Genomic DNA, 13,970 nt, shown 5'->3' on the forward strand with positions numbered 1-13,970 from the left:
AGCCTTCTTTCTTTAGCCAACATAGGCCTTAATAGACCATCTTAATTAAAAGAGACAAAAACAATGTTACTACAGCATAATGATTAAACAGTGTTAACCCCACTAATACCCTTATGTGTATGCATTTATCTAGCACTTGCAACATAGAAAAGCATTAATTCAATAGCGTTTTGTGCTCAAAAATAAACAGCACATAGCAACGTTTAAACATGAAAACGCATTTAACACACGCGTTATTATCAGTCAGCACATTTAAGCACATTCACGTGTAACTCTTTCTTGTTTAAACAAACGGATTGATTAATATAAACGCACTTGCACAAGACAAATAATTAATTATTAATTATTAATACTTTAGTACAACGAATAGACATGCCAGAGCTTCAAAAGCCCCAGAATTTTCAAACTGAAAACTCTGCTCCAGCAATCCCCCCTTTGGTGATTTTATCACCAAATAAACCCCCCAAAAAAATTAGTGAAAATTTAGTCCCATTTTAGGAGAAATCAGAAATGTCTTTTCCCCTTTACACAACATTAAACACCAGTCACTCTTTCATCATCCCTTTTCGTCTCTAAGTAAGCACTCTCCCTCAATTCTTCTAGTTCAATTTCTTGAGGTTCTCTCTTCAACCTCTTATTTTTCTTTTCTTTATTCAATTTCTTCCTCCCTCCCCTGTTTTTACAACACACACACACCAATCTTATTATTAATAAAGCCACAATTATACAAGACAAGGGAAACAATATTCTACCTATAATAGTACTACCTATCTTTGCAATAAAATCCTTAACAGCTATCATCTTATTAGCTATTTTAGTCCACAAACTCTCAGCTTCAAGTGGTACTAATTCTTCATGCAAATCAGTAATATTTTTGATATAGACCTTTAGGTCTCTGCTTTCGTCTGGAATGTAAGTGCAACAATGTTGAACTTTCAGCATTCCACAGACTCCACCCTCCTTGGCCAATAGAATATCAAGGGCAAGTCGATTTTGCATAGACATGGCACGTACGGCACTTAATTCCGTATTCACCAAAAGAAACCCTCCAGCGGTATTTGTCGATAAGCGATCAACCACTGTAGACAGCTTCCGAATTCCATAAGCATTCAAAGAAATTCCCACTGCTGGAATCAAAACCCCAAAAATATCACCCACTATTTCAGACCAAGTTTCTCTCTTAAAACGCATTAGTAAGTTAACATCTTCTACATCTGTTACTTTATCTATATGAAAAATCTTTGGAAAAACTAGGCCCACATAACACGTGCCATACCAATGGTCAGGCAACTTGTAATAAGCCTTATTCCCACAAACATAATATACTCCTGGAAAAATCGTATCTTCTCCACCTCTGAAACCCCAACCTGTTGCAATGAAGTATGTATCATGGCACTCACTAGTCCCGACAAAATATGTATCATATTGGGATTTCCTTCTTGTAATACAAAGTTTACCCTTCTGTGGTGCATCTAGAGCTAAAGTTGGACTAGCCCCATTCTTCAACTCTTTTCCCATCTCAATGTCCCAAATTGTCTCACTCACTTTATATTTTCCTGCTTTCTCATGCATGTTCAATCTCCTTTCTTCTACCATATCCAGGAAAGCTTTCTCCTCTCCTTTCAAACTGCAACTTAAATTATTCTTAAAAATGTAATCTAATGTTAATCCTTTTTCTTCAATAAAAATCTCACCAAAAGTGTTAGCTTCTTTAGCTGGATTCAGCTCTTTGTTCATTGGCAAATGCCCAAAAATACTATCTCTGTTAGACATCTTATAATCTACTTTCCCTAACAAATAAAAAACACTACTTAAAATACTACAGGAAATACCATATGTAGCTGGTAAATGATGATAAGTAACACCCTCTGAGACGGATGCAGGTAATTGCATACAGACGTAGCAATCCCTTACTTCCATTGTCTTCACATATTCATATAACAGTTTCGAAAAAACATTACTAGAAAAGTTATTAATTGACCTATCTTTGTGTGTGTAAGCATTACTAATTCTAATTGGAACTACTTTTTGTGAATTCTTCCCTACATTTGTCACATTCTCTGTATGCATCTCAAACTCTACTTTAAAAGTAACTAATAAAACTAAAACACCCCATAGAAGCATTAATAATCCAGTACAACAGCAGCACATCCTACACCACCTCTTAAAGAAGGCACATCTATTTCTATTATCCTCTATGTTAGCCATTTTAGTTTAGCCTCTACTACTCCACTACTGTTTGAACTTCTTCAATTCTTCAGCAATTCTTCAGCTTTCAGTTTATCCAAATGATCTCTTCGTTCACTTGATCCAAGTGAATCCTTCTTTCACTCAGTTTGGATACTTGTCATTCTTCACTTCAATTTCTTCAACATCAAATTGTATCAGATCTCCAACATCAAAATCCTCAGTACTCGACTCTTCTCCAATGTCAGTCAAGAGTACTTTCAGAATTTCACCAGTATCTTCCTCAACCACTTCTCTCAAGATCTCTTCCGGATTATCTCGAGTCACTGCCTCTTCTTTTCCTCCTTCAGACAGTGCCACATAAGACCATTCCGGTGATCTGTACTTTTGGTTGGGTCTTCTTACTCTTTTTATTTCCACTGGTTCGTTTGACTCCTTTGATTCTTCTCCTTCAGCTTTTGAACTTTGACTCGAAACTTCATTCACCTGTTCAGCTTTCGATGTATTTGCTCTTATTATTTTGTATCTCAGCCTCTTAACTCTGTTGTTAGGCCAACGGTCTCCTCTTAACACCTTTTTCAGCTTTATTTCTTTATTACTTCTTTCTCCAATCCAAGTTCTCTTTCTCAGAACTCGACCCTCTGTTTGTTCATCCTCATCATCTGTTTCAAGTGCCTCTTGTTTCCGTTTTCCAGCAGCTCTCTTCTTTCCCACAGATTTTTTCACCACTGTTTGAGACTTCCCTACTCCTGTCCCTCCTCGGGTCTCCGACACGCAATCTTCTTGCTGTCTACTTGTCCCTTCACCTAGCTCATCAAGAATGTTCCCTACACCTCCTCGGGGGTCTTCCGCAATCTGTCCCTCTCTATCTTTTTCTGACCCTACTTCTTCAAGTATAATCTCAAGTTGTTCTTCAATCTCCTCCTCTTCTGATTCAGGAGTAATCTCTGTGTGATTTCTCTTTTCTTTTCTTTTCCCTTCGCTGCTGTTTGAAACCTCAGGCTCTCTCACAGAACTTGATCTCCTCTCTGATACTCGCAGTGGTTCATTCGAAGCTCTTCCTACTTCTTTCCCCACTGATTCTGTATCTTCATCATCACTGGAATCTGACTCTTCAAAATACTCTTTACCAGTCCCTTCTTTTGGGTTTGGAACTCTCAGAGTATGACTTGCATGTACCCAGTGCTTCACTCCAGCACACTTTACTGCAGTCGTCGTAGTCAGAATAACTTGTCTCGGCCTTCCCCACCTTGGAATCAAGCAATTTCTTCTTCTGTGAACTTTTATCCTCACCCAGTCTCCTGGACTCAGATCATGAGCTTGCTTCTTTTCAGCTTTATTTCTTTATTACTTCTTTCTCCAATCCAAGTTCTCTTTCTCAGAACTCGACCCTCTGTTTGTTCATCCTCATCATCTGTTTCAAGTGCCTCTTGTTTCCGTTTTCCAGCAGCTCTCTTCTTTCCCACAGATTTTTTCACCACTGTTTGAGACTTCCCTACTCCTGTCCCTCCTCGGGTCTCCGACACGCAATCTTCTTGCTGTCTACTTGTCCCTTCACCTAGCTCATCAAGAATGTTCCCTACACCTCCTCGGGGGTCTTCCGCAATCTGTCCCTCTCTATCTTTTTCTGACCCTACTTCTTCAAGTATAATCTCAAGTTGTTCTTCAATCTCCTCCTCTTCTGATTCAGGAGTAATCTCTGTGTGATTTCTCTTTTCTTTTCTTTTCCCTTCGCTGCTGTTTGAAACCTCAGGCTCTCTCACAGAACTTGATCTCCTCTCTGATACTCGCAGTGGTTCATTCGAAGCTCTTCCTACTTCTTTCCCCACTGATTCTGTATCTTCATCATCACTGGAATCTGACTCTTCAAAATACTCTTTACCAGTCCCTTCTTTTGGGTTTGGAACTCTCAGAGTATGACTTGCATGTACCCAGTGCTTCACTCCAGCACACTTTACTGCAGTCGTCGTAGTCAGAATAACTTGTCTCGGCCTTCCCCACCTTGGAATCAAGCAATTTCTTCTTCTGTGAACTTTTATCCTCACCCAGTCTCCTGGACTCAGATCATGAGCTTGCTTCTTCTCAAGTGTGGTAGCTTCTTCTCCAACCAGGTGAAACACAGAATGAACTGTGTCAGCCAGGCCTTTACAGTAATCCAAAATCATGTCATCAGTTATTGTCACCAACTTATTGACAGGCACGAATGCATGGCGCATAGCACGTCCCATGATTATCTCGTGCGGACTCAAACCAGTAGTTCTATCTGGAGTAGATCTCATTGTCATCAGAACTAGAGGCAAAACATCTGGCCATTTCATGCTAGTGGCTAAGCACATTTTTCCAATTCTATTCTTGATTGTGCCATTAATCTGCTCAACCACACCAGAAGCCTCTGGTCGGTATGCACAATGTAGCTTCTGCTGTATTTTCAATGCTTCACAAATCAAACCCATAAGCTCATTTTGAAAATGTCCACCCCTATCAGACTCAACTGTTACTGGAAACCCGTACCTAGGAATCAACTCCCTTAACAGTAACTTTGCCACTGTTAATCCATCATTTCTTCTAGTCGGGTAAGCTTCCACCCACCTTGAAAACAAACAGACTACCACTAGAACATACCTCAGTCTGTTTACTTGGGGCATCTCAATGAAATCAATCTGCATTCTTGTAAAAGGACCTCCTTCTCTGCCTATTGTTCCCAGACTCACCACTGTCTTTTTCCCAGTGTTAAATTGCTGACAAACTAAACACCTCTGACAGATGCTTTCTGCAATTGTCCTGAACTTTGCATTGTACCAGGTCTGCTTGAACGACCTAACCATCGCGTCCCTCCCCAAATGTCCCTGGCCATGATACATCCTTGCCATTGACGACAAGATGGAGTTGGGCATCACTGGTCTGCCATCTCTGTAGACCCAAACATGGTCTGTTTCTCTTGGAGCACATCCTGCCTTAATCCAATCTTTTTTCTCTTCCTCTCCTGCCTCATCTTGCAACTGTTTCACTTCATCCCAGGTCTCTAGGACATTAGTAAACATCACAGATAGAAAAGACATTTCCCCTTCTCTGTCCCTGTTGATGGACTGATTCGTTTTGGCACAGTATTGCGCAACATCGTTGGCATATCTGTTTCCAACCGTTATAAAATCCTCCCCTGGACCATGGGCAGCACATTTTACAACTGCTAACTCCTTAGGCAGCTGTATCGCCTCAAGCAATTTACCAATCATTTCAGCATTCTTTATTGGAGTTCCACTCGATGTCAAGAAACCTCTTTGTAACCAAAGTTGGCCAAAATCATGCACCACTCCAAATCCATACTGACTATCAGTCAACACAGTTGTCCTCAAATCTCTCCCAATTTCGCAAGCTTTTGTCAATGCTATCAACTCAGCAACTTGCGCAGATTTCACCCCTTTCAATGGTGATGCTTCCATGACCTCTGAAACTTTGCATACCGCATATGCTGCACATAGCACACCATCATCATTTCTCAAACATGATCCATCCACAAACAACACATGATCACTCTCATTCAAGGGTAAATCCCTTATGTGTGGTCTCGGTTTTGTACAGTACTCAAGCACATCCAAACAATCATGATCATCTTCCATTTTCACACCCACATTTTCAATGTCTGGCAAAAGCGTCGCTGGATTCACATTCACACATCTCTCAAGAGTCACATTTGATGCTCCCAGAATCACTTTTTCGTACTTAGTCAATCGACTATGTGACATGTACTGAGTTCTGCTTCTTGTCAAAAGAATTGCCACATTGTGAGGTACGAATACCCTTACAGGATATCCCATTATGATTCCCTCACTTTGTTCCAGACTCCTGCATGTTGCAGCCACAGATTTCAGACAACCTGGTAAACCCACAGCTACAGGGTCAAGTGTCGATGAGAAGTACGCAATAGGCCTTCTCAGTAATCCATGTTTCTGAATTAATACTGAAAGTGCACATCCATTTCTTTCACTGCAGTACAGCTCAAATTCTTTCTCATAGTCCGGCATACCCAAAGCTGGAGCCTCACACATTTTACTTTTGAGCTCTTCAAATGCTGCCATTTGTTCTGCATCTAGATCCAATGGATCTGTCATCTCACTTTTTGTCAGTTTAATCAGTGGCTTTGCTATCAGAGAAAAATTAATTATCCACTGACGACAATAACCCACCATACCCAGGAACATTCTCACTTCTCTCTTTCTTTGGAGCTTTCATTTCTCTGATTATCTTGATCCTGTCAGTAGTCACTTTTCTCAGACCCTTTTCAATATTGTGTCCAAGATAATGCACCTCTTTCTTGCAAAATTGCAATTTGGCTGGAGATACCTTTAACCCTCCATCTGCCAGATGATTCAGTAAAGCTATGGTATCTACTTCACAAGCTTCACGTGTCTTCGATGCCACCAGTAGGTCATCAATGTACTGCACTAGCACTGAACTCTCAGGCATGATCAAACTTTCCAACGATTTCTTCAATAACTGATTGAATATCGAAGGACTCTCCGTATACCCCTGTGGGATTCGACACCATGCTAAGATACGCTGGCCAAACCTAAATGCAAAAATCGGCTGGCTGTCATGATGTAATGGAATTGAAAAGAACGCATGACACAAATCAATCACTGTATACCACTCAGCATCATGTGGAATTTGATACAAGATCACTGATGGATTTGGCACAATAGGACAACATGCCACTACAATTTGATTAACTTTTCTCAAATCCTGTACGATCCTAAATTTCCCATTGGGCTTTTTTAGTCCCATTATCGGTGAATTACACGGACTACTCAGTAGTTCTCTCAGGACTCCTTGCTGAATCATTTTCTCAATTATAGGAGTTATCCCTTCAATTATTTCTGGTGTCATTTTGTATTGAGGAATGTTAGGATATGTGATTCCATCTTTTACTGCAATTTTCACTGGATCTACATTATTCATCAATCCCACATCCTCTCCAGTAAAATCCCAAACTGTCCTTTTCACTGTGTCTCTCAGCTCTTGAGGCAAATCCTCCGGATTAAACACAGCAAATGCACCAATTAACTCACTCTCTCTATTTTCTAGAGTCACTCGGTACAAAGCATCTTCATCTGGTGTCTCAAAGGCTATTCCATCCGGTGTACAAAAAATTGTGCAGTTCATCTTGCACAACAAGTCCCTACCCAATAGGTTCACTGGACTCGTGTCACAGACAATGAATCTATGCATGTCTGAAAATTTCCCTATCTGTACTCTTACAGGTTCAGTAAGACGTGTTTTGATCTGTGTATTGGCTATACCAACTACTTGGATTGCTTCATCCGAGAGAGGAAGATTTCTAACATCTGTTGACCTGACAGTTGATCTTGTCGCACCTGTGTCTACCAAAAAAGTAACACTCTCCTCATTTATTTTCCCATCCACAAATGGTCCTGCCTGGTCTATTTCTAGAGTTGCACCAAGTATGCACTCTTCTTCCTCTCCTCGGCACCGTCAATAATCACCCTCAGACTCACTCCCTTCACTCTTTAACAAGTACTGCTGTACTTTGTTAGAACGTCTTGGTTTGTTTACCTGCTCATCATTGTAGAATCCTGAATCCTGATTATACTTTTGTAACCCTCTATTCTGCGGCAAGGGCGGTTTTGGCTCTTGACTCTGCTGTCTCACAACTTTCTGTTGTTGCTGTTGTTGATTATTTCCTTCGTTCTGGTTCTGCACCTGTTGATTTAAAGGTTTATTCTCATTACTCACTAATGGTGGATTAGGACACTCTGATCTCCAATGCCCCAATTGGCCACAGTTGTGACAAGGGAACTTTTTCTTCGCTTCCTCAAGACTTCCTTTTCCTGCATATCTTGGTCTATTTCCTGCATTATTTCCTGGATTATTCGCCTGTTCCACCAACTGTGCTTCCTGTCTCTCTGCAACTTTCACTTGTGCCCACATTGCTTTCTCTTTCAGCTTTCTTTGTTTTGCTTCAATTTCATCACTGAAGTATTTTGCATGTCTCAGGATCTCATCTACTTTTTTACTCTGCCAATCCACTGTGTGCTCACGAATTCTCTCACCAATTTCAGGTCTAAGGCCATATACAAATCTGTATACAAAGTGACTCAAATCTTTGTCACCCAGGTGTTCATCTCCACTGAATTGTTTAAATGCCAGTATCAGCCTCTCGTAAAAAGCATGAACTGATTCTTTCGCTTCCTGTTGTGTTCGATCTATCTTTACCCAGTCTGTCTCTTTTGCTGGTACTTTACTCTTCAGGTATACCATCACCTGATCATACTTTCTCATTACCTCTGGATCTGGTGCCCCTGTTCTTGGGTCTCTTGGATATTCCTCGGTAGGCCAACTCACAACTATTTTACACTCAGTCCACAAGTCTGCTGGAACAATTATATCAAACAGACTATTCAGGTCAACCCACAGCACTTTTGACAATTTCACAAACCTATCTACCTGCCTATACCACTCGACGGGCTTTTCTCTCAATCGAGGGAAATCATTCGTAAATGATAAAATATCCTGTCTGGTCCATGGAACATGTACATATCCTCCTCCAGGTATTTCTCTCATAGGATAATTATCCACTGGTTTCTCCTTTTCTCTCACTGGAAATGCTGAATAAGTTGTTCTATCTTCAGTCTCATCTCTTTTCTTATACCACCTATCCTTCCACTTTTCAACATCACCCCATCTTCGCAATAATGCTACCATTTCCTTAATCTGTCCTGTTCTACCAGTAGCATTCAAATTTTCAATGTCCTTCTCTGTAAAATCCATCCTGTAAGTTCTCTGTAAAGCTTTCATTTTATCAATGTCAACTCCCTGTTCATTTGCTATTGCTCTTAGCCTGTCATGTGTATTCCTTGCTCTCCAGGTAACACTCTTGCACATAAACATTAGTTCACCATCATGATGACTCTTCAGAATCTCTGTTGGAACAGTTCCTGTAACAAGCTCTTCTAGTTCTACACGTAACTTAGCTACATCAATTACTTGTGAATCTTTATCCTTTTTCTGTAGAACCTTCATCCAATCATTCAAATCATCAACTGTTATTTCAGCAGTTTTTCTCACTGGAACCACTCTCTTTTGCGGTTCTAAAATCGGCATCCCTGAACAACTAGCTTCACTAGCATCCAATATTTCACTACATGTGTCATGTCTTGATTGTCTCAGGTCATTTCTTTCTGCTCTTTTGCCTGAATCTCCTGAAGGACCAACTGAATTTGTCAGATTATTCCCAACATATGGAATCACCAGTCCATTCTCACCTGTCCTCTGTTTGTCAAACACAGGCATAACTGGACCTATTGTTACAGGCACCGTAACAGCTTCTAGATTTTTCGTTAACTCCCTAATTTTCTCAGTCAACTCTGTTGTAGTTCTGGCTAATTGTCTGGCATTCTTATCAAGGTAATGATCACTCCTTACCTCAGGTGTCTCATTTTCTATCTCATTAACACAAACTGTATCTCTTATCGGAGAAACAACTGGTGTACTTTTGTCCGGTTCTGGTCTATATGGAGGTGGTCTTTTGTAAATCATGTCATTCAAGACCTCATCCTCATACTCATTAACTCCATATTTTCTTATTTCTGACTCAGGAACCCTTTCTGCTCCTCCTTCAACTGTTCTCATCGGATATAATCCCTCTGACATACTAGCATCTCGCCACCTTTTCATTCGATCATGATGAGTTTCACGATCATGTCTCCTCCCAAACATGTACCTATAATACCCTCCTGATCTTTGTTTCTCTCTCTCATGTACTTCTTCTTCCCATTCCACTAAAGCCTCGAACTGTGTAGGTCTCGGTTTCGGGTCAAGATATACCATCTTTTCCCGTAAGTTTCTCAACACGGCCAGATTAAATGAACCATGTTCTGGAAATGCTAGAACACCATCTTCTTTAGTATACCTAACCCAATTCTCCAACCATATACAGGTATGAAACCCATGTCTCGCAGCCATGAAGGATGCAGGTGTTTTCGGTGGAGGTAACAACTCGCCCTCTCTTGTTTTAACATCTTTATCCTTGCTAAACCACTTTTTAATTTTACAAAAAATGTTTTTTTCTTCTTCTCTTCTTGATAATACATTTTATCGTTTACAAAGAACTCTCTACTCTTTCCGTATTATAAATATACAATACGAATTTTCAACCAATTGCAGCGCGACTCACATTAACGCACCAATCCTGTCTACGTCACTAAATAGCTCTTCCAATCCTTGCGCGGCTCACACTAACGCACCAATCCTAGCGCGAGCACTATTCTGATCTACCATCCAATCAGAGCGCGGTCTTTCTGACGTCAACAGTCGCTGCAGTTTGTCTCTGTCTTCTGTCACTCGTCTACCCCTCCTTTACAAAATCTTTTCAGTAGACTTCGTGTCAAAATTTCTACAAAATCTATTAGTTACAACATAAAAACATCTCCATTGTCTGCTTCGCTAACCACAGAATAGTAAAAAAGAGTCTATTTCATAAGAAACCTTTCATTGACACAGTAGCACTTCCTCTACTCTGCCCTACTAACATACATTCATTAACTGTTTCCTCTAGGACTTGTCCAAAGAGTCTTACAATCAACTAAATGTACAAACATTCACGCACATTCATACAAAGGAAATATAGTACATACGCACAGAATCCTGCTTCCCGAGAACAGACAATCTGCTCCACTACAGAATTATAACACACATTAACTAAGCAAGCTTTCTTTGCCCAGTTCTTCAAATAAGCTCAGAGAATACCTATTACTCCTCCCGCGATAGGCTTTAACGGAAATCCTTACGGATCCCTGGGACTTAAGACCAGAGTTTCACAGATAACCTTCACTATCATACACACTCCTTATATACCAGAAATATCTAATAGTAACATACGACGATGTCACTGATTCCGAACCCAGACAATGTGACGCGCAACTTCAATTGTCACACGTTATTCCTCAATTCCGTCTTTCCCGAGAGCAGCATATACTTCCCTCTGCCCTACTACGGAACTGCTACAGCTTCCAAGTTCCAGAAGCACTACATATAACTCAACATTACGACTCCAACATATAGTATTAGTACATATACCAACATGAATCAATAATCAATAAAAACAATCTTATCTAATCAAGACAATCATCAAAAACCATCCTCTGCTACCAGGAAATTGATAGAGATCAGGGTGTATATAATATTCCCACTACCACGGATAGAGTAATCTCACAGTTACACGCACATGCATACATCATACGCTAGGGCCCATTTCACTAACATACGCTCAAATACTCTACCAGCAATAAACCTGTGGAAAGAAAACACTCCTAAACACCCTGCATCTATATCGAGGCCGATAAGACCTGGTTTTTGTGACTGTCCCTAAGCATAGTCTATACAATATATACAACAATAATCAATAACGCAAACCCAATAATTGACAAAAAAGAATATCCAACACCATGTTTAAAATTATATTGCTTTATCTAAAATTAGTCAAAGAAATTCAATCAGAGTAAATCATTTCTCATAGTTACCTATTCTAGCTAAATGTCAGAACGGGTCAGGACAAGTCTCTCGGTAAATGTCTCTCAAGACGACGAAGTCCCTTCAGCATCAATCCTCAGCAATGCAGGTTCAATACGCGGCAAAGGCAAAATGGCAAGTGGCAAAAGACCCTCTCTAGGCTAACATCTTATAATATTCTAAACAATAGAAAGATACATTGGAACATAGGAAAAATCATAATGTCCGCCGGACTTGCTGAGCAGAGCGAGAAGGAAAGGATGTAACATTGCTACATTTGTGAATCTCCGCTCAGGAAAAATACACATAGCGAAAACTATGGAACAGGAACCAAGAAAATAAAACATGTATCAATATTATCCTGCTTCTCCTCGGCCATCGAGCCACAGTTCAGAGTTTCCCTCTAAGGCTCCTTTGTTTTCCAAGGCTGCCAAGGACACTTTCACTTCTCTTGGAGAACTCCCAAAAACTGCTGCTGTCCTCATGGAAAGTTTTTCGACAAGGACCATGGTCAGTTAGCTTCAGAACCATTTCCAGCAGGGGTCTCCCTCGTCTCAGTTTTCAAATTATAATCACAGCCAGGCTCACTATTCAGCCTTCTTTCTTTAGCCAACATAGGCCTTAATAGACCATCTTAATTAAAAGAGACAAAAACAACGTTACTACAGCATAATGATTAAACAGTGTTAACCCCACTAATACCCTTATGTGTATGCATTTATCTAGCACTTGCAACATAGAAAAGCATTAATTCAATAGCGTTTTGTGCTCAAAAATAAACAGCACATAGCAACGTTTAAACATGAAAACGCATTTAACACACGCGTTATCAGTCAGCACATTTAAGCACATTCACGTGTAACTCTTTCTTGTTTAAACAAACGGATTGATTAATATAAACGCACTTGCACAAGACAAATAATTAATTATTAATTATTAATACTTTAGTACAACGAATAGACATGCCAGAGCTTCAAAAGCCCCAGAATTTTTAAACTGAAAACTCTGCTCCAGCATGAGCATGAAAGCAGATCCTACTTTCCTACACTTCGCATAAGTGATTTTTAATGTGTTTCATACGTGAACATTTTGCTCCAGTCTGTTATTTTTGTTGTGATCTGCTTTCTTAAAAAATGTTTAAAAATGTAAATCTCTAATGAGAATTTAAAGCACTAAACACGTGCAATAAACTATTTGTATGTGTCCCCTACATAGAAAACATCACTTGCAAAAGATTTGCCTTAATTTGGAGACAAATAGGCCTCTGCGGATAAAAGTCATGAATCACTTTGAGAAAAAAAAAAACTCTCTCACTAAGTTCTCAGAGTCAGCCAATCGTGCCCTCCAGTGACTGACTGAGACATTAAAACCTCGGGGATAGTTACTGCTTTAACCTGTAGCCACACTGAAAATCGCATATTAGCGCCGTAAAACAACGAACTTCAGTTTTTGATGCATGACGCTTGCTCTTGCTTAGCCGCCTGTACTTCCACATAGCACTCCATGGTCCCTTATTCTTTGATCTCTAAAAACGCTTAACTTGAATAAAATATAGACTGAAACATTCAACCGTAAAAAATGTGAACCTGCCGAAGACTGATAATCTGAACAAATGTTAGTGCTTCAGCAGCCAGCAGATGGCAGTGTTGCCACATCAATCAAAAAATTCGCTTTACGTGCACACAGTATGTTGTCGACATCTTTCGCGTGCAAGGTGATGACTGATGGTATTTATTTACGCATATGTATATTGCGTGGACATTACCCAAAGGTGCTAGAGCGCTTTACAGGCGAAATATTTCGTTACATGGAAGTTACAGATGGTTTAGGATAGACAAAACAGCTAAAAGTAATTGCAAAGGTTGAAAATACAACAAAGTAGACCATTACATAAAACAGAATGCACAAAAGCCCTTAAAGGTTGAGGTGGTATAAAGAGTGTAAAAAGGTGTATATGGCGGCAGAAAGACTGATGCAAAAAGAACAGATGGACGGAATGCTGAATTAATCAAACATGCAACCCCAGTCACAGATTTGGGTTAAATCCAATGTTTTTTTCCACTCCACGTCATTGCAGTTTAGACTCAACCATATGCAAATCAGTCTTGACTCTGCCCCCCATGGGAACAGTCCAACCCGAACTGCCAGGCCAGGTCTTCCCTGGACCAGAAACGAGCATCCTGGGACCTGTTTTGGGGTAACAGCCCTCATAAGCCAGGTTAGTTTGAATCTGGTGGCATAGCGAGCACGGGACCCAC

General features: G+C 40.2%; 1 protein-coding gene across 2 annotated transcripts in view; it reads left to right on the plus strand.

The window, feature by feature from the left end:
* TBCK (TBC1 domain containing kinase) overlaps positions 1-13,970 on the plus strand; it is a 1,508,203-nt gene that overhangs the window by 586,250 nt on the left and 907,983 nt on the right. The window lies entirely within an intron of this gene.

The sequence above is a fragment of the Triturus cristatus genome, chromosome 2_2, assembly GCF_964204655.1.
Source record: "Triturus cristatus chromosome 2_2, aTriCri1.1, whole genome shotgun sequence".
Lineage (NCBI taxonomy): Eukaryota > Metazoa > Chordata > Amphibia > Caudata > Salamandridae > Triturus > Triturus cristatus.